Genomic DNA, 20,891 nt, shown 5'->3' with positions numbered 1-20,891 from the left:
TTAGTCCCTGGTACATGTAATCATCTCATTTATTATTTATATTTTGATGTTTTATTTATCTTTTTATTTCTTTTTAATGTATTAATTACATTTAAATTTAATTTTCATTTCATTCATTTTAATATATTTTAATGTCTAATTTAGGCAAACTAATTTTTTTTTAAATATATTATGATGACAATTTTGTATGTTCTTCATATAGGTATATTAATACATTTGAATATTTCGGTATATCCTTCGATACAAACATATAGATACATTAATTCAATATAATGCATTTTGGTATGTAATTTTGGTACACACATTTGGGTATTGACTTTTAGGCACATTAATTCAATATACAATATTTTGGTACATACATTTTGGTACTTGCATTTCGGTATATAAATTTAGGTACATTAATTCAATATAATACATTTCAGTACATACATTCAGGTTTATTATAATATATTTTGGTACAAACATTTCGGTACAAAGAAGTCAATTTTATATATTTTGGTATAGTCATTTTTGTACACTTGGGTATTTACATATTTTGGTATCACAAATTTCTGTTAATATTTTCTCATTTATGTTCATATAAAAGAACTAAATATGTGTATATTAATTAAATTAAAATTTAATGTGGAGAGAGTAAATAATAATGCACATTAAATAACAAAATTGAATATAAATTGTAATAAAAGTACATTTCAAGGGATTAAATTGAATATGTAATCTAGTACTAGGTTTTTTTTTTTTCATTTTCATTTTTTACAAGAACTAATGTTCAAACCCCCCCCCCCATTTTTTAGAACTAAAACAAAATAAAACTAAAAAACAACTAAGAATAACGAAAGAAAATTAATAAATAAATTAAAAAAAGAACAACCTAACTTAGCTAGCTAACTAATTAGGGGGCCTTTTTTTTTTGAATAAATTTTTTGTAGAGATGGATTAGACAAGATTAGCTCATCGTCAACAGTCGTGTTCGAGGCACCAACCCTCTCCCGAAGGAGAAATGACCGTTGCACCCATAAACCCCCTCTCATCCCCCCTTTACTAGATTTTATTAATAATATGAAGAAAAAAAATGAAAAGTAAAACAAGCGGGGGGGGGGGGGGGGGGGACTAAGCCAATACCCGTTGAAAACAATTAATGAAAGTGATATGGTCTAGTTTACAACTTCTTCAGCTTCAGCCACTTGAAATTGATTTCCCATAATTCCGCTGCTCCTATTTCATTGCCAAAGCCCACTTCCACAACAACAATTGGCTCCTTATGACTTTGAACGAAAGAATGGAAGCCCGAAACAGTCTCTTTTATAAAACTCATCAGCAAAATCGGGTACCAAGTCCCACCACATAAAACTACTGTTCATTACACCAAAATTAGCAAAAGTATCCGCAAACAATTCTCTTCCTTGAAAATATGCGAAAAACGCAAGCACAAGCAACTTTAAGAAACCATGGAACATCCATGGAGTGAGTTGCTACTAGGCTGATGACATGCATAAAATCTGTCTATAACCAAATGTTATGCCATTCTTTATCCCATGAAATTTGAATTGCCTCGATCACAGCCACAATCTCCACAACAACTATACTTGGATAAGAAGATGAGGAGGCAAATGCTCCTAAAAAAAGATCACTGGAGTCACAAAAAACACCACCACTACCCACCTAACCATTCCCTTTACAAGACCCGTCTATGTTAATCTTAATCCACCCAACAAGAGGAGAACGCCAAACCATAGGCACAAAACTAAGAGTATCTAAAGAAAGGGATGAAATTCTTGACATGGAGAATATGGGAATCGATACACAACCAATGAAAGAGGAAAACGAAGTAGAAGCCGAATCCTACCAATGCCGTAAAAGACGACGTTGGGATGCAATATCTCACACCCCGACCCACGAATAAAGACTATTCACGAGTTAGGATGTGAGCCATATCTTAACTATAGAAATAAATTCTACAACCAAGATATGGTGGATAATAAAATAAAATTACAACAATTACACCGTACAACATATAACAAAATCTTACATAAAATTTTTCGAATACGCGATGGAATAACAATAATACACAAATTAATTCACAACAAAAACTACAATAATTAAATTGTAACAATTCTTTCAAATGCATATATGCAAGTGAGATGCATGAAACATATGCAAATGAGATGGATGAATGTACTGTTGGAAATGTGCCCTAAAACCAATCATATGATGATACTTTACGGACATTTCACATGTTAAACTAATCTAGTTTAATATAAAGGGCAAAGATTATTGTTTTAAGCCATCTCATATAAATGTTATATGCTTAAACGATAAGTCCAAGGAATATGTAATTAGGAGAATGTAATTTAAACAAGTTAGATTTATGAGACCATTCTCTTTCGTATACATATCCTAAAAGTTCCTGATCATAGGATTGCCAATTGGGCATTGACAGTCCGTTAAGATCAGTACGTGCTGTGTCTTCTTTCATGGAGAGTGACTGGTCTCGAGTCATTGGTATGATTGACACCAAGACAAGCATGTAGGTGCTCAATAGTGAATGAGTCCACTGAACACGATCAACGAGGAGTTCTCATACTCATGTCACATGAGAACTCATGGTTGGGATAATGCAAAGTAGTCCTTTGACCTGAGGCATCATAGTTGTCTTGTGGTTAAGTCCTTGATCTTTGACTATGTCAAAGTCATTCAGTCAGAGGGTGTCCACGACATAGTTGGGGTTAAGCCACTTAGCCATGGAGGCAAGTGAATGCGCAATAAGGGATCTCTAACCTTCAAACTGTTTGAGGGAGAATACTCTATGATATGATTAAGGATCTCTTGCCAGAGTATGAATGAGATTTAGGAAGTCATTCCAAATCACATTCAAGGTAATCATATAAGTAAATGAATCACATTGGATAGTAGACATGAATAAACTATCAATCCAAACAATGTGGTCAAGAGTATTGTATTAGAGAAAGACCGTATTGCATTGTAATCCTAAACTGAATAGGTTCTCCACCTCTTCTGATTAGCTTGGGTAACCATGACATACTGCTAGGTGTCACTCATGGTTTGTGGAAGCCCTAAACGTGTATAATCACTAAAGGGAGAATTGAAAGTAAGTTTCAATTCACAATCGATTTGAAAGAGTTCTAATCGCCCATTGTCTCGCTAAAAGGAACCTAATGGATCGTACACCGTGTAAGGTAAAGATTGAAGAAACAACGGAGATGAGTAAGAATAATTAAATGGTTTAATTATTTATGGCAAGGATTAATTAATATGTTAATTAATCAAACGAATAAAGTTCGTTGAAAGACCTAGGGTTAGTTTTGGGTCTTAAGGCCCAATGGGCTTTGAACGTCAAGCCCATTGACTTAAGTTGTATGACAACTTAATGACTAAATATTCACAAAGGCCCAAACAACCCAATAACACCCTATGGCCGGCCATATTGATAATGGAGTGGGTTTTGGACTTATTAAAAGTTTGCCACTCAATGAAGGTAGGTATAAATATGACTTTATAGCCTTTTCTTCATTAGGGTTTCTTTTGGGAGAAAAGATGAGAACAAAAGCTCTCTTTGCTCTCTAAGAGGCCGGCCACCCTAGAGGAACATAGCTAGCTATCTTACTTCCTTTAGGTCACTCATTTCTTCATCAATCCTTCCTTGGTGTGGAGACTTAGAGGTTCTCAACTTTGAGAACTTGGAGAAACCAATTCTTCCATCCAAATCCATGGAGCTAAGAAGCAAGGAATGAAGGCCCTATCTCTTGGGTGATTATCCTTTGCTTATGCAAAGAGGAATCAACAAAGGTATAAATTTCTCAACTCACTTTGTTTTGAGTTAAGTCTTGGTTCACCTAACTACTAGGCTTTGAATTTAATGGGTAATGTTTTGTTTTTGAGTGCATACAAGCATGATTCCGCCTTTAATTTGTTAATTGCATGCTATAGATGTTGCTCAAATGAACATGTTTTTCAAAAAATTTCCTTCATGTACTCACTCCCTTCTAATCCCATCAACACATACCTAAGGCACCCAAGCTTGCACGTCCCATACCATGCTTATACTACTTGGCACCGAATACCTTAGAATATGAGTTAACTCTCGGTCATCCCTTAAACCCAATTTTTGTAATTAAACTCTCAGTTTCCACTTTATTAAACAGGCACTTCCCCCGACGCCCAATTGTATATTCAAGCCCTTCCCTCGACGCCTGACATATACAAGATTTCATTATTTTATAATCAACTAATTTGTATACTCAAGCCCTGCACCCTACGCCTGACATATACAATGTTCACTATTTTATATTCAAGGAAAACTTCAACCCTTGAATATCCTCACAACTCAAACACTTTACAAGATATGTCATGTGCACATAGATATCAATACTCTCTTTTCTCCATGTCTTCCGTTGGTTCTTTGCTCCTTCCTTGATAAAGATTGCATGGCATCTTCATCTCCAAAATATCTCCCAAGTGTGCCAATAGAAAGAAACCAAATGTTGTGCTAATCATTACCATAAAATGTGTTCCAATAACAAGGCAACAAATTTTGTTCTAATGATTAAGAATGATAAATGTTCAAGTGGCAAAGCAATAAGTGTCTAGTTAGTTATGAACAAATGAATATCATGCAAGATGTTCCTTGCATCAAAGCCCATATCCAAACTCTAAGGAATATGAATCACACCCGTTGTCACCTCATTGGAAGATTTGGAACAAAATTGAATAGAGAATATTGTAGCCAAATGATTAAGATTCCTCTTAGCCTTGTGAATGAACACTCTAAAACCACAAAATATTGCCAACTCATGCACTTAGACACACGTATAAGCCAAAGGCTTCCCACCTCCACATTTAAAGTGGTGAATGTGATTAAGATTCCTATAGATTGATGAGTAAGCACTTTTAATTCCTCAAAGTGTTGCCACCTACATGCAAATAGACTAACATACACATGCTATAGACTCCACCTCTTCACCCTAATTATTAGATTCTATTAATTACCAACTTCCGCCTCAACCTATCTAGAGTAGTGACTAACTCCTCTTTATTCTCTAATGGTTGCCAACCACTTTGTGAGAAAAGTAAAGCCAAACTCATCATAGTCCCCTTCTCCAATTCAAACTAAAATATCTCTAATTACATATGAACATGAAATACTACTAACTAGTTTTTGAAATAATTTGAAGCAAAAAGGATTTTACATTGAAACTATTTTACATATCGAAAGTAGGTTATTGCATAAAAGAAATATAATAAAATCATTACGTAAAAATAATTACCCAACATACACCCATATATATATACACACCATTTTTTCTTAAATACGGGGTATTACACGATAGTACTTAAACCTGGTTTGGTTCCTTTTTTGCTAAAGCCACCAAAAGAAATTCCAAATAACCAAGAACCAAAGTTTCCGAATAGATGTGGAGAAAGATGAACCTGTACAAAATAAAGCATCAGCCATGTGCTTAATCGGCAATGGAGTCTTCATAATCTTCTCTAAAAGATGAGGAAAAGAAGAAGTAAAGGCAATGGGAATAGACCATTTTGCATCCTGAATAAAATCTTTTACCTTAGAATTCAAAGGAATTATGTCAACCTCATCAATACTAGAGAGCAAAGGGATTCCAAGCCAGTTATGATATAAAAAAAGAAATTTTACGGCCATCACTAACACTCTATTGAAGGGAACTATAGAAAGAGGGCCACACTTGTTTAAGCCCCAACCAAACGAAGGACTTCTTATAAGATTCTAGCAAATAAAAGTTGTCCTTAAGAAATCTGTTACGTAAACAATCTGAAGCTGGTGAGGAAAAAGAAATTACAGTTTAACATCTTTTAAGAAGGAGAGAACGATTAGATTAAAAAAGATCACGGATACCCAAACCACCTTCCTCTTTCAACTTGCAACAAGAACTCCAAGCTATTAGAGGCATACCTCGTTTTAACAGATCACCTGACCAAAAGAAATTTCTAATCCACCCTTGAACCTCACGTAGTAAATTAGTAAGCTAAGCATAAATTTGAAAACTATAAACCAAGATTCCCTGCATTACTGAATTAATAAGTTGGAGTCTCCCCGCTTGTGAAAGCAAAGAACCTTTCTAAGCCGTCAACTTGCAATGAATCTTATCAACAATGGCTTGAAAATAGATCATTTTTAGACAATCCTGAAAGATGGGAACACCTAGATAAGTAAAAAGCAATTTTCCTTGACTTACACCAAGAACCTTTTGAATAATTGCACGCCGAATGCTTGCATATTTCCCAAGAAAAGCTAAAGATTTTGATTTATTTATGCACTGCACAGAATTCAAGTTGTACTCATCTACAAAACTCATTAGGTTACGCATAGATCGCTTAGTTCCACGCATGAAAACCATAATATCATCTGCAAAAAGATCATGAGATGGTGGAGCAATACCCATGGGAACTAAAAAAGTGTCAATTAGATCATCTTCCACCATCCTTGTTAAACCCCTGCTAAATACCTCCTCAGCTAGAGAAAAGAGAATAGGAGACAAGGGATCCCCTTGACGAAGACCATGAGAACATGTGAAAAAACCTTCAATTGAACCATTAATAAGGATAGAAAGATGAGCTGAAGCTAGAATAGAACGAATCTAATTCATGAAACTTGTTGAAAAACCAAAAGCATCCAAAACCTGGAGAAGAAAACCCCAATCCAAAGTGTCAAACGCCTTTCAAATACCAAACTTGATTGAAATATTCCCACCTTTACAATATTTATCAAGGAGGTTCATGCATTCAGAAGTGAGAATGATGGGATCCACAATACATCGTCCTGTCGTAAAAGCATTCTGCTGGGGGGGGGGAGACAATACGAACAACAATAGGGCTTAGACGATCTGCTAAAATCTTAGCGATAATTTTAAATGAAAAATTAGCCAACGCAATAACATGAAGATGATTCATCGAATTCGCTCCATCCACCTTTGGAATTAAAACCATTAAGTTAGAATTGAAGTGAGGCAGAACATTCCCTTGGGAGAAAAAACTTTGCATTGCTTGAAACATGTCATTAACCATAATGGACCAACACCTAAAATAGAAAGAACTGCCAAAACCATTTGGACCCGGGGAACTAGAATGATCCATAGACTTTAAAGTTTCAAAACTTTCATTAGGAGATGGAATTGCTAACAAATACTCATTTTCTGTTGCAGTGACTACATTGGGAATACTGCTAGCAACTAGACAAGTATTCGTCACAGAACTATCTGTAGAAAAAAAAGGTAACAACATGTTGACTAATATCCATCTGATTATCACGAACCCTATTACACTAATATCCATCTGATTATCAAGAACCTTATTACCATCTCTCATAACTACCAATGATTGATGAAGTTTCCTGATTTTAACCATGGAATGAAAAAAATGGGTATTATTATCCATTTTAGAAAGCCATTTAATGGAGATTTGTCAAGGAAAAATATTTCTTGTGCAATAAGAGCCTTTTGCACACACAAAAAAGCAAGGACCAAAGCTGGAAATTTCCTTTTGAATTTCAACCAAAGCAACAAAAGCTCTATCAATATTCATATTAACATCCTCGAAAACTGACTTGTTCCAAACTTTTATGTGAGACTTAAGCACATGAAGCTTAGCACTAAGCACATACATTGGACAACCGTAAAAATTAGAAGACTTCCAAACATCCTCAACTAGGGAAACAAAATCATGGTGATCAAACCACATACTATGAAACCGAAATGGAGCCTTTGGAGTGATTGTTAACTTTGAGAAATAAACAAGAAGAGGACAGTGATAAGAAGATATACGGAGAAAAATGGAACATTCCAACAAGGACCGATCCATTGAAAGTTACCAAGGCAACGATCCTATCTCATTTCTACTTGATTTCTTTTTCATCTTTTATTTGTCCAAGTGTAAGGAAATCCTTTTGTCGGTAAATAAAGCAAATCACAAGCTGAAGACATCTCTTGAAAATCAGAACAAGAAGTATTAGAACCCTACTCTACGTCTTCCATAATTGTACAGAGAGATAGGTAGCAGAACAACAATACTATTTCATTAACTTCCATAAAATTTTGTTTGTAGTTTATGAAATGGATGAGAAGCTAAGGATAAATGTTGATATGGCACCAATCTTAGATAAACCAAATCTCCCACCTCGAATATCCTTTCAGACCTGTGTTTATTAGCTTGAACCTTCATTCAACACTAAGCAGTTTCCAAATTGCTTTTGAGTAAGGATAAAATTCGATCATTTTCCTTTAAAGCTTGATCCTCAAAATCAACCTTAGTATGGCCATTCTCATAAGCTTGCATTGTTAGTAAAGCTTGGTCATATAGAATTTCAAATGGAGTCATCTTGATTACAGAATGAAAACTTATGTTAAAAGAACATTCTGCCCAAGGAAGCCATGAAGCACATTTCTTTGGTTACAAGCTACAAAATCATCTCAAATATGTTTCAAGACATACGTTCAATACCTCAGTTTGACCCATCTGTTTGAGGATGGTAACCAAAACTGAAGCATAAGGAAGAGCCTTGAAGATGAAAAAACTCTTTCCAAAATTTGCTTAAGAAAAATTGGACATCGATTTGTATGCATATGATTCATTTGTGGATAAGAATCCTTTAGCTATCCTTTCATCCATATTTCATTCACAACATAATTTACTTGCTGCCATTTACTTTTGTTTTAATTAAATTCGTCGAAAATCCCCCCAATCACTGTTTTGTTGTTAGTTTAACTTAGTTTTGAGTTTTATAAGTTTAATTTGTGTTGATTAGCATCTCTTCTAATCCCTGGAATAGAACGATCCCTACTTACTCATACTACGATTGCATAATTTATAGGGTTTAATTTGTGTGTTAGTTTCTACCACATCAAAGGCCCATTGAGTTTAAGTTGTATGACAACTATAACAAAATGGAAATTAACCCAAAAAGTAAGCCAAAACAGCCAAACAAGAGGGAGGGTTGTTTTGTCTATTTTGTTTCACTTAGGTCACTTAAAAGAAGTGCCTATATAATGTGCATTATAACCTCGTTCCTCATTAGGGATTTTAGAAGGCAAATGAGAGAAAAGTCACTCTCATTTTCTCTTAGACAGCCGACCACCATGGGAGGAATACCTAACAGTCTTCTCTTCCCATGGTAACTCATCTTCTCCTTCATTCATCCTTAGTGTCAAAAGTTAGAGATCTCCTACTTTAGAGACTTTTGGAGAATCCATTCAAGCTTCCAAATTCTAGAATCCAAGGAGCAAAGATGCAAGGTATGAAGGCCATCTCATGGGTGATTAGACTTTGCTTATGCAAAGAGGAAATTCAGAGGTATAAAGAAAGCTTAACTATCTCTTTAAATTTATGTTGAGTCTTGGTTCACATCTACTAGGCTTTGAATTTCATAGGTAAAGTTTTGTTTTTGAGTGCATATGCTTGAGCTTTTTTCCATTTAATTGTATTTAACAACCTATCTTGATTAATATTACAGATTTTATAATGGAAGGGTATTTTGGTAATTTCATTGGGATTAAGGCTGGATATTTTAAATGGGTTGCTTTTGGTCTTAATTTGTGTGCCTTGTGGGGCCACTTCTTTTGGATTTTGTTCCCCCAGCCCAACTCTCATTTCTCCTCTCCCTTCCCCGTGACCTCCCTTATCTCTCTCTCCTCCTCACCTTACCTCTTTCTCTCTCGCTTTCCTCACCTCTCCCAAACTACACGCACACGGCACCATCACCCACACCACCCACCGTCTTTGGTGAGCCCTTAAACCAGACCACCAGATCAGCACCCCTTGACGTTAGACCTTGTGAGCCATGGACCACATGCCATGGAACCCCACAGTGATAGAGTCATTGTTCACTAACTCTCCCGGAGAGCTATGACGTAGTTCGTGGTATCTCTGACAATGGCAAGCTCCTATAACCCCATAGATCATGTCTAGAAGTGAGTTTGAGACGTCTCTAAATAGTTTTTGGAAGAAGAACCTTCGAGAAAAGGCACTGCCCAGTTTTCTGACAAAACCCGAAGCTTGTAGGCCATTTTCTAGCCAACTCCGACCACTACACGTCTTGAAATTGGTACGAATCTCTTCCTTGTTCCTAGGGCTTCATTTTGGTATATTGGATGATAGGTTTTAGGTAGGTTTTGGGGATAAACGGAGCCATAAAGGCTATGGCTTTCTTCTTCCTCGAAACAACCAACTTGGCCTACAAATGGGTCAAACCCGACCCAGAAACAATAGACTGGCCCAACGAGTTGGGCCAAGGATCCCAACCTAAACTCTAGGCCCAGATCCAATTACGCCAAACCCAAGTTACTATTCGGCCCAACCCAGAAACAAGCCTGAACCCAATTACCCAAGCCTATCTCAGAACCCTGGCCAGTGTGTGGGTCTGCACGTGGGCCTGCATGTGAGTACCGGTCTTGGCTAACTCGTGGAGCATACGCGACTCCACCGAAGGTTACTATGCTCTGCCACCGTCCACGACGACGACCATGGCGGCGCTGGTAACTTTTCCACAACCTAAATCAACCTTTACGGTGGCGTGTAGCCGTCTAGGTCACCACCCCGTGGTGGTGCGTAGGGGTACCCGAGGTCCCCCTTTATATTTTTCGACGTCCTGAATCCGTTTACCAAAATTCAACTATTTTAGTAAAGTTTTATTAATTGGTACCTTTATGTGCTTAGGTGCAATTGTATATGGCATTTTCGTCCTTTCTTATTTGCATGGCACTTCGACGGCAAAGTATCTGTGAGTGGACCCCTTCCAAAATGCATATTTTACTATTAGAAATGCATACATGAAAAGCATGATTTGTTGGTTACGTTTTATGAAACATCTATGAGTAAATTGGATTTACACTTTATGATATATTATGATTTATCGACTTTACATTGTTTGTGGTATATATAATTGATGACTATATACCTACTTATGAACATGGTTTTACGATATGACGTTTTAGCTACTGGGCTCCGATTGAGATACATACATACATACACATATATATATAGGGAAGTGTTATTGGCACTCTAAAAATCTCATTCTACACTCCTCACAAGTGTATTTTTCTTTCCAAATATAGAAAGTTTTGAGTGCAGAATGAGATTTTTTGGAGTGCCAATAACAATTCCCTATATATATATAAATATTAGAAATATTATGTTTATGTTTATGTGCTTATTTAATGGTTATTCATACGAACTGCCTACGGGCGAACGATACTGCCTATGAGCGAATGATATCTATATATGGCTTTAGTTCGATGATGTAGGGGCCTACGGGTGAATGATATCTAGATATGCCTTAGGTTGGGTGATGTAGGGGCTACGAGCAAATGAAGATTTGTATATTGGCTTCGGCCAGGAAATGTAGTGCCTACGGGCGGAAGATATTTATATTGGCCTACGGGCGGGAGATGTAGTGCTATCGGGCGAATGAAGATATATGTATATATATATGTGTGTGTGTGTGTGTGTGTGTGTGTGTGTGTGTGTGTGTGTGTGTGTTTATGTGTGTACGTGTGTGTGTCCGTGTGTGTGTGTGCGTGTGTGTGTGTGTATGCCTTTGTGCTACTACTACTTAGTACACAATATATATAATATATGTTTTATGAAGTTTTATGGCATGCTAGGGTCTTTGGAAAACCTATTACATACTACGCTATTGAGTTTTCATAAACTTTTGGGGATAGTACGTAGTTGAATAACTATTTTAGCATTACTTATATATAAACTTGGTCCACTCATGTTTTGTTTTGCGCCCCCCCTCAGGACTTAGAATCGAGGCGTACTGTAACACCCAACCCCCAATTATATGTATAATTTCGTGTTCCACAAAATGTTTACGAAATTATCAATTTAGTAGTTCTTTTCCAACGATGTGTGTTCATCTTAACACCTCTTTGACTACTTCACTCAGGACCCCTTGTTTGTGAATATGCGGACATCGAAGCACTCCTAGCAAATTTGTTTGGTGCACTCAAGAAAGGTACGACAGCGCGATCGAGACAAGAATCAGACGACCTTTGCACATCTCGTGAAATGTGTACTCTCATAGGGTTTTCAAGTTGATCTCTTTCGAGCCCTTCTTCTTTCTACCAACATTGACCTTGTTTGATTAGAAATCTGCAACTAAGCAAAACTGGAAAAGTGGTTCGAGCACTACAACAGTTCCCGAGAGATACTGCTTGTTGAGGAAAGTGACTTCTCATTTTCTACTTGTTTGGTTCGAGCTTTTGAGTCTGCTATTATCATGGTAGCCACTTTTCTTGAATACCAAGGTGCGGTTTTCAAATGGGTTCTTTGTTGGAAAAACACTGGAGTAATTGGTCATAATAGGAAGAATTGAGGAGGATGGTGTGCTTGGTGCTGGATGGATTTGTTACGACGATAATTCTTACTTTGTTTAGTTGGGTACGACACTTTTGCGACATGGTATGAGAGTTTTCCACGGGAAACTATTGTTGACAGAGGAGTATTGTGGACTGATATTCGGAGGATCGATCCTACAATATGGGAAATTGTTCACCCTTGAGAAATTACCGCTTGCTTACCGAGGCAACAAATGTGAGGTCGATATTACAGGCTGCAGACTGTGATATCGATAACTTATTTGTTGGATTTGTTAAGCAAGTGGGAAGGAAGACCTGTCAACGACAGTGTTGCGAATTCATCATTGTAGGTGTTCGACCTAAAGATAAATTTTTTTCACGTAATGCGTGATGTTACGAATTCTTGGGCGAAACTCACTTTCATTCTTGATTTTGGGTTTCAATACAAATATTTTAACTTACCTTTTTATAGTTATATATATATATATATATATATATATATATATATATATATATATATATATATATACATTTGTATTTTCAAAGTTACAAATGTTTTGGGGAAAGTATTTCCGTTTTTAGTTTTAAATTCAACATGAGTTTTTGATCTATATGTTAGTATATATCTATTTTGACGTTATCTTATTTTACGTTCTTACTTTTGGCCTTAAGCTATTTTGCGTTTTCGACCTTATACCTTTATAAAGTATGATTTCTACTATTACATTGATGGGGAAAGAAAGTATGACCCTGGAGGGACGAAAGATGGAATCATTGCAACCGATCGCGATGGTGTGGCATTTTCCCTTTTTGTTCAACCGCTCTTACCTGATCTCTTCGTTACATATATGTATATTATTCTTCTTCCTATTTTCGAGTATTTTCAGTGTAGTATGTTATTTTAAATTTCGGGGACAAATTTTTTATAAGGGTGGTAGATTGTAACACCCAAACCCCCAATTATATGTATAATTTTGTTGTTCCCCAAAATGTTTAAGAAATTATCAATTTAGTCCATATTCCTTTACCCAATTGAGCTGCCACGTGGCAGCACCCTATCAACCCTCATGTTCTCTCTTTGTCTACTACCACGTAACCCCTTCTTTCTTCTCTCTTTCTTTGCACACTCCATTTCCTCTCTCTCGAAACCCTCATCTCTCTCATCTCTTCCCCGTGACCACACACGCACACACCTAACTGTATACCTGCTCGAGGAAACCCATCATCATCATCAACCTCATCTCTTTCTCTCTCTCTCTCTTTCCCGTGGCTATGAAGGCAGTGAACCCCAGAACTCTCCGACGAGATTCCTTCAATTTTCCGGTTAGGTAAGTTCAAATTTACCTTTCTTTTTGTTCTAGTGTGAAGTTGAGATGAGATTTATTAAGTTTATCTCGTTAAATTACAAGGTTTTAGAACAAAATCAACTCGAGGGAAGGCACACCCATTTTCGGTGAAACCGTGGGTGTCGAAGGATTTTCCGGTCACCTCCGACTGTTCTACCGCGAACCAAAGGTAGTAAACTTCTCCTCTCACCTTGTGCTTTCATTTGGTACCTAGATCGGAGTCTAGGACCCTTATTTTTAGTCGGTTGGAGCTGTAGAAGCTCCGGTGTTCGTTCCCGGCAAGATCAGGCTTTCAGGCCGTTTTCAAAACCCACGGGCTTTAGGCCCGTTGTGAACCATTCCAATAACCTAACCCGTTCCCTTTTTATTTTGATTTTAATTGATTTAAAAGCTCAAAAGGCCTTCGAGCCATGTTCTTTAAAGCCTCTGGCAGTTGGCCCAACCCAAAACCCATTTTCTTTTATTTAATTTGTTTTAAATCAAATAGGGCCCCTTGGGCCATTTTCTGATAAGGGCGTTAAGCCCAATCTCTAAACCCTTGGGCTTTTGGACCTAAGCCCTAATCTGGATCCAAGCCCAAAACCAGTTGACCTAGTCTGACCCAATTGACTGACCCGTTGACCTGGTTGACCTTTGACCTGGTCAACGTTGATAGTTGATAGTTGACCGTTGACTTTAACTTTCGGGTTGACTTTCAGTTTTCGTCCAAGACCTCTCCTAGACTAATTTCGACGTCCTGAATCCGTTTTCGATGTCCGTTTTCCCAAATTAAATTGTTTGAGTAGAGTTTGACTAAATGTGTTATTTATGTGCTTAAGGGCAATTATTGTGATGTTTCCGTCTTTGCTAGTGGCGCAGTTTTGGCGGCTAAGTATTGTGAGTGGACCCCTTCTAAAATTACATGATTTTATAGTTCAACTTGCATAAATGAATAGCATGCCTTAAAAGTTTATGATTTGATTTTATGTTAAGCATGGTTATTGAATATGTTGATTTTCGTCCTGTGTTTTTGGTGAGGAATTAATTGTTGGCCTATTTTGAGCTATATTTTAATATATAGTATTTTCTATAAAAACCATGAACTGGTAGACTATCTGATGGATGACGATAGGATGCTAGAACATGTTTTCGAAACCCCTCTTTATAGTATAAACAATGGATGACTTTATACTATGAAGTGGTTATTTTTTTAGAGACGTAACTATTTGTGCGTACCTAGTGGACACTATGCTACCTGGGGCGAGGATTAGGTGTTGGTAGTTAGGCCGGGAGAAATAATCCTTAGTAAAACGCTGAGGGACATGGAGATAGGCATTGGGCCGAGAGAGAGTTATCTTTGGCTACGGGCACAGAGACTTAGGTGCAGGCATTGGGCTGGGAGTATTATTATCCAGTGATCTTACTGGCAGCACACCACGCTTACGAGACGATATGTGAGACTATTGATGCTTTGGTTTCTGTTATGTTTTCCGCAATATGTCTTTTGAGATGTTTATGGCATGCTAGGGTTTTCAGAGAAACCTATCATTTATTACGCTAGTAGTTTTCATTATTAAAACCTTGGGGGTTAGTATGTTTATAACTGTTTTTGTATTATGTATATATATAAACTTGGTCCACTCACCCTTATTTTGCGCCTCCTTTCAGGATTTAGAATCGAGGCATACGATCCTGAGATCAACGCTTTCGCATTGGCATATTCGAGTCCTCTCGATGTAAGACCCACATCCTCTTATTTATTCAATTTTATATTAATTCTTTTAGAGCTCTAGTTAGTTGTAGGCTCTGAACACGTTCCTAAATTATTAACTCATTGTATTTAAATTCATAAACCTTATTTACTTCTTATTCTTAGCTTTTGTATCAATTAATGGCTTTCGTCTCCCTCGGGTGTCGGCCAGCACGTGTCTATTTTGGTATTCGGGGAATATCAGGGTCGAGGTGTGTCACGTACATTCCCAGCCTTAGGGCACTTCAGCATCGGTATCTTCTTTGTTCATTCAATTTTATATTATTTCCTTTATAGTGTTAGTTGTATACTCTCAACATGTTCCACAATTGTATAAGAATTGTATTTAAATCTATAAGTTTTATTTATATTCGTATTTCTTCATTTTTCTCATGCATGTTAGTATGGCTTTGTCACATTCGGGTGTCGGCCAGCACGTGCCTACCCTGGTGTTTGAAGGATATCAGGGTCAGGTGAGACATACATGTTATATGTATGTTGCTCAAATTAACTTAGTTTATACAATTTTTTCCTTCAAGAGGTATCAAGAGCCTACGTCTAGTAGTTTGTGAACCATTTTGGGTTATCGATATTCATGGGTTTGATTTTGCTTCCATATTAAAAATGTATTAATGTTGTTTGCCTACTTTGTTTCTAATTTGATTTGGAAAGCCATGTATCTCAATAGTAGTAGATATGGGTAGAAATGAACATGCGTTTTGGAACTAAAATTTTGGAAAATTTTAGTTGGGGATTTTCAGCTAAAATGGGAAGTGTGGATTTTTGGGCTTCTATTGTCTTGTTACTTGAGAATTAAGTTGAAATAAGGACCCCTAAGGTAGCTTCATAGTTGATAGTTTTGTTAACCTTGTTACAATGGTTTTAAAATGAGTTTTGTGAACAAAAATGTGCATGGAACTTTCATGGGTTTTCTATGAATGTTCTTCATTGTTCTTCATGAGTTCAAGAAAAGTGTTTGGATTTGATACACAAATGTTGTGGTCAACTTGATAGTGTATGTTTATGTGCATTGTGTTCACACTACACCATATCCTCGTACTTTTGAACTTTGAAAATTTGCAATTTTTCAATTTTAAAGTATGAATTTTGAAATTTTTGAAATTTTTTAAAACTTTGAAATTTTGAAGTTTGAATCTTGAAATTTTGAATTTTGAGAATTGAAATTTCACCAAAATTTTCACTCATGCTCACCCTGCCAAAGCTAGCCACCCTTTAAAGAAAGGGTCTTTTGTCTTTTGGGCATTTCTTGCAATTACATGAAGTTGTGTACTTTTGTGTATTTGCGTTTTGGTCCAAAAGTTTATGCTTTCACATTTAGGTCCTCATTCGCTACAGGGCAAATAGTTTAGTTCCTTTTTAATGAAATTTTACATGGTCATGAATATTTTGGATCCTTGTTGTAATAACTTAAAAGTTTGAACTTTTGAGTATTTACATTTTTAACTCGAAAGTTTATAAATTTGCATTTAGGTCCTCATTCGCTAAAGGATGAAATTGTTTTGTTCATTTCATGAGACTTAAAATATGCATGAGCCTTATGGATCATGTTGTGATTATGTGAAGATATGAACTCTCATGTATTTACATTTGAATCCAAAAGTTTGTCTATTTGCTTTATGACCTAAACGTTAGTGAAAATTGCATTTTGACGTAGACTTCTTAAAATGATAGATTGTTTCTCCTTTGATGAAAATTGCATTTTGACCTAGACTCCTTAAATCCATGAGTCCAAAAACCAATTAATTTATTGTATTCTAGTCTAATTGATTAATAGGATTAGTTAATTAATGAAAGGGTGATTCTTAACCTAAGCCACCATAATTGAGCTATTTGATTAGCCATTTATAAAATATTTTGAACCATGAGAATGTGTAGATTAGATTTTGGTTGTAATATGATTTGAACAAATATGTTATAAAAGATCTTGTACTCTTTATTACTTTAAAGTACTCCTTTTATGTTTTATTTGATATGCATCAAATTGGAGTAGTTGGGTCCAACGCCTTACAGGGTAACACGTCTTTATGTGATTAAACGCGTAACTAAAATTAATCACCCTCCTTAGATCCAGATCCAACACAAGGCTCGTGTTGGATCAAATCGAACGTTCATAGTCATCCTAAAGCCTTAAGGCAACTATATCAGCCCATCAAAGTGCAAAACTATCATTAGTAGTACCATATACTCTTGCTTCAAAGATTGTTTTACATAAATATGGAAGTATCATATGCTATTTAATCAATCACATGGACCAGTAGTTGTGGTAGGACCAAATAGTCTTAATTAGATTAAAATGAATGTTGGTATGTGATTAGACATGAAATCCTCAACCAAACCAATATTAAGTTAACAAGCATGCATGTGCTTTGAACACTCATTCATGGCCTTCCACCGTGGTAGGCTTCAATCATTTGTCACTCATACACCAAATTAACCTTATCAATGGGGGAGTACAATGTATGTACTTACACTCAGAGAAGTTTTATAGGCATACATGATGTTGTAAAAGGTAAGCAACAAGAATGGCCAACATCATATCATTGTTAGGTTGTTCTTGAACTCCTGCACGGACTTGCATGATGGGAATGACTTAACTAAATGCAATGGCACCAATATCATATCATTGGGAGACAACATTATCGATAGGCCAAATAAGATGGGTACTTACAAGACATGTAAACGAGCAAGTGTACTTTCTCATTATTATTAACACTAGCCACCATCATATCATTGTGAGGTGGACTTGGTAATAGTGAGCCTCACATACCCTACTAAAAGTTTCTTCCAAAACTCTCGAATTCCTTTTGAGGGATATGGAATTTGCCAAACTATTGGTTGGTGCTATTTGATTTATAAACCTAGATCAAATAGTTTAAAATCAATCAATTTATATTCGTTATGTATTATTTACCGATATATTTGAAACACGTTATCCAAAACTTGACAAAGGCTTTAGTTTCCATACTTGGTACTAGAATCTCGTAGATTGTCTTAAATGGATTGGATATGTATCTTAGTTGTAACATCCCACATTGCCCAGGGGAGTTGATCCTCTATGCCTTATATGTATATTCCCATCTCTACATAGCATGAGGCTTTTTGAGAACTCATTGGCTTCGGGTTTCATCAAAACTCCGAAGTTAAGCGAGTTCGTGCAAGAGCATTCCTAGGATGGGTGACCCATTGGGAAGTTCTGCTCGCATGAGTTCCCAGAAACAAAATCGTGAGGGCGTGGTCGGGGCCTAAAGCTGACAATATCGTGCTACGGCGAAGTCAAGCTCGGGATGTGGTGGGGGCCCCGGTCGGGATATGAAATTAATAGTCTCATTCTCACCGTCTTCCTATTGATAATGTATCATTGGAAGAACATGTTAGAAATATCTAACATATAGAGGATAACACAACTACGTATACATGTGCTTATTCCTTTGATGAATGAATAAAGGAACTTAAGAATTAAGTGCAAAGAGATGGACACTTTATGTGCCATGATGGTGCATGAAGAAATGAGAGTTGTCTTGAACAACCCTTGAATGTTTGTAATCTTGTTAAAAACAAGATAGTTGTTAAGGGACAATAGTCCATCAATATGGAGAATGAATGATGATTTTGAATCATATGGACTAATGATTATTTTGAATCATTGAGTATTGAAGTGTTAAACCACTTCACTAGATGGAAACTAGGCTAGGACTTCACCTTTGTGTCCCTATTCAATGATTCGCTAAGTTTATTGAAAACTATGGAATGAAAATCACCGCACGGCACCACGCTCTCCAAATCGTTTGATGTGCGTAACACAATTGAAATAAGTTTCAAGAGAGACAGTAGTTTAGGGACCGTGACCATTGTAGTCATAGGAGAAGTCAAATGAAGAATGCAAAATAACTTCATGGGAACAAACTTTCTTTATGAAAGGATGGACATTGGACAGAGTTTGTAAGCATTGTCTTGCAAGTGTCAAGAACACACATTTTGAAGTTGTTGTCAATTGTTCTTCTAATAGTTCAAAACAATTGGTTCTTCTACTTGCATGTTTGATTCTGTACAAGTAACTATGTTTGCAATCATTGTAAAAGAGTGATTAGTAAGAAGTAGATGATTAATGAGTTAAGAGAAAATGCTTCATATTTGAAACGTGAACAAGGATAAAGATCTCTGTGAAAACATGTGACACTTACTTCCTCATATGAACTATGAAAGAAATTGGAAATATAGAGATTGTCTTTACATTTCAATTTGAATAAGGAACTAAATTCCATCACTGTAATTATAAGAGATGGATGGATTGTTTTGTTTGACAAAACATTGTTCTTTATTATGAATAATTGGATTATTATAATCTTATTGATTGTCTCTATATCATAGAGATGATGTGGTAATGTTAATTGCTTAGGACATAATGATGCCTAAAACTCAAAAGGTTACAAAGGAGTGACTGACCCCACTAAGTTGTGAAACCTTGAAAACATAAATTACAAGTTGGTCTTAGAGGATGCTTTGGATCCTTAGATCCGGATCCGGATCCAATGCCTTCTTGTTAAAATTGTATAAGGGCAAAATGTTCAAATCTTTATTCTTTTGGAATGAAAAAGGAGTCCCAAAGTTGTTGAGGTTAATTCACTAGATGTTAGTGGAATATGTCCACTACATAACACTACTCATGTTGTATGACATGCACCGAAGATTACTCTCGTTTGGACTATTGTTATTTCAAATAAAGAAAAGTTCGAATACTTTACAAAATTTCAAGAAAGTAAGTTGATGAGTAAGACATCTAAAATATTAATCTCCTTAGATTTAATCAAGGAAAACGAACACTTTAGAAGAGTTTCCTTGAAAGGTATCAATGAAAGTTAGAGGTCTTCTACCTTGTGGACATTTGGAGAACCCATTCAAGCTTCCAAATCCTAGAATCCAAGGAGCAAAGTGCAAGGAATGAAAGCGCCCCCATGGATGATTTGCCTTTGCTTATGCACATAGAAACTTCAAAGGTATAAAGAAATCTCAACTCTCTCTTTGAATTTGAGTTAAGTCATGATTTGCCTTTGCTTATGCACATAGAAACTTCAAAGGTATAAAGAAATCTCAACTCTCTCTTTGATTTTGAATTTCATTGGTACAATTTTGTTTTTTAGTGCATATGCTTTAACTTCTACCATTTAATTGTTAAATGCTATATGTATGTTGCTCAAATGAACTTAGTTTATACAAACTTTTCCTTCAATATCATGCCGTCAAATCAATAATTCTTTTGGTTGATAGAAGCAATATTGAAAAAGGGGCATTGAAACACATAACCTTGAGAGAGTTTAGCATTGCATTATCAGTCTATTTCTCATGTGCATGTAAATTTAACGTAGCAATTTAATGCAAGGTGTTATTTAGAAGACTAAGACAAATTGTGGTTCCTAGGCTAATACTATGCAAGTAAAATATAAAATATGG

Source organism: Malus sylvestris, chromosome 6, assembly GCF_916048215.2.
Source record: "Malus sylvestris chromosome 6, drMalSylv7.2, whole genome shotgun sequence".
NCBI classification, from domain to species: domain Eukaryota; kingdom Viridiplantae; phylum Streptophyta; class Magnoliopsida; order Rosales; family Rosaceae; genus Malus; species Malus sylvestris.
The sequence above is the reverse complement of the archived record's forward strand: the minus strand, read 5'-3'. Positions refer to the sequence as shown.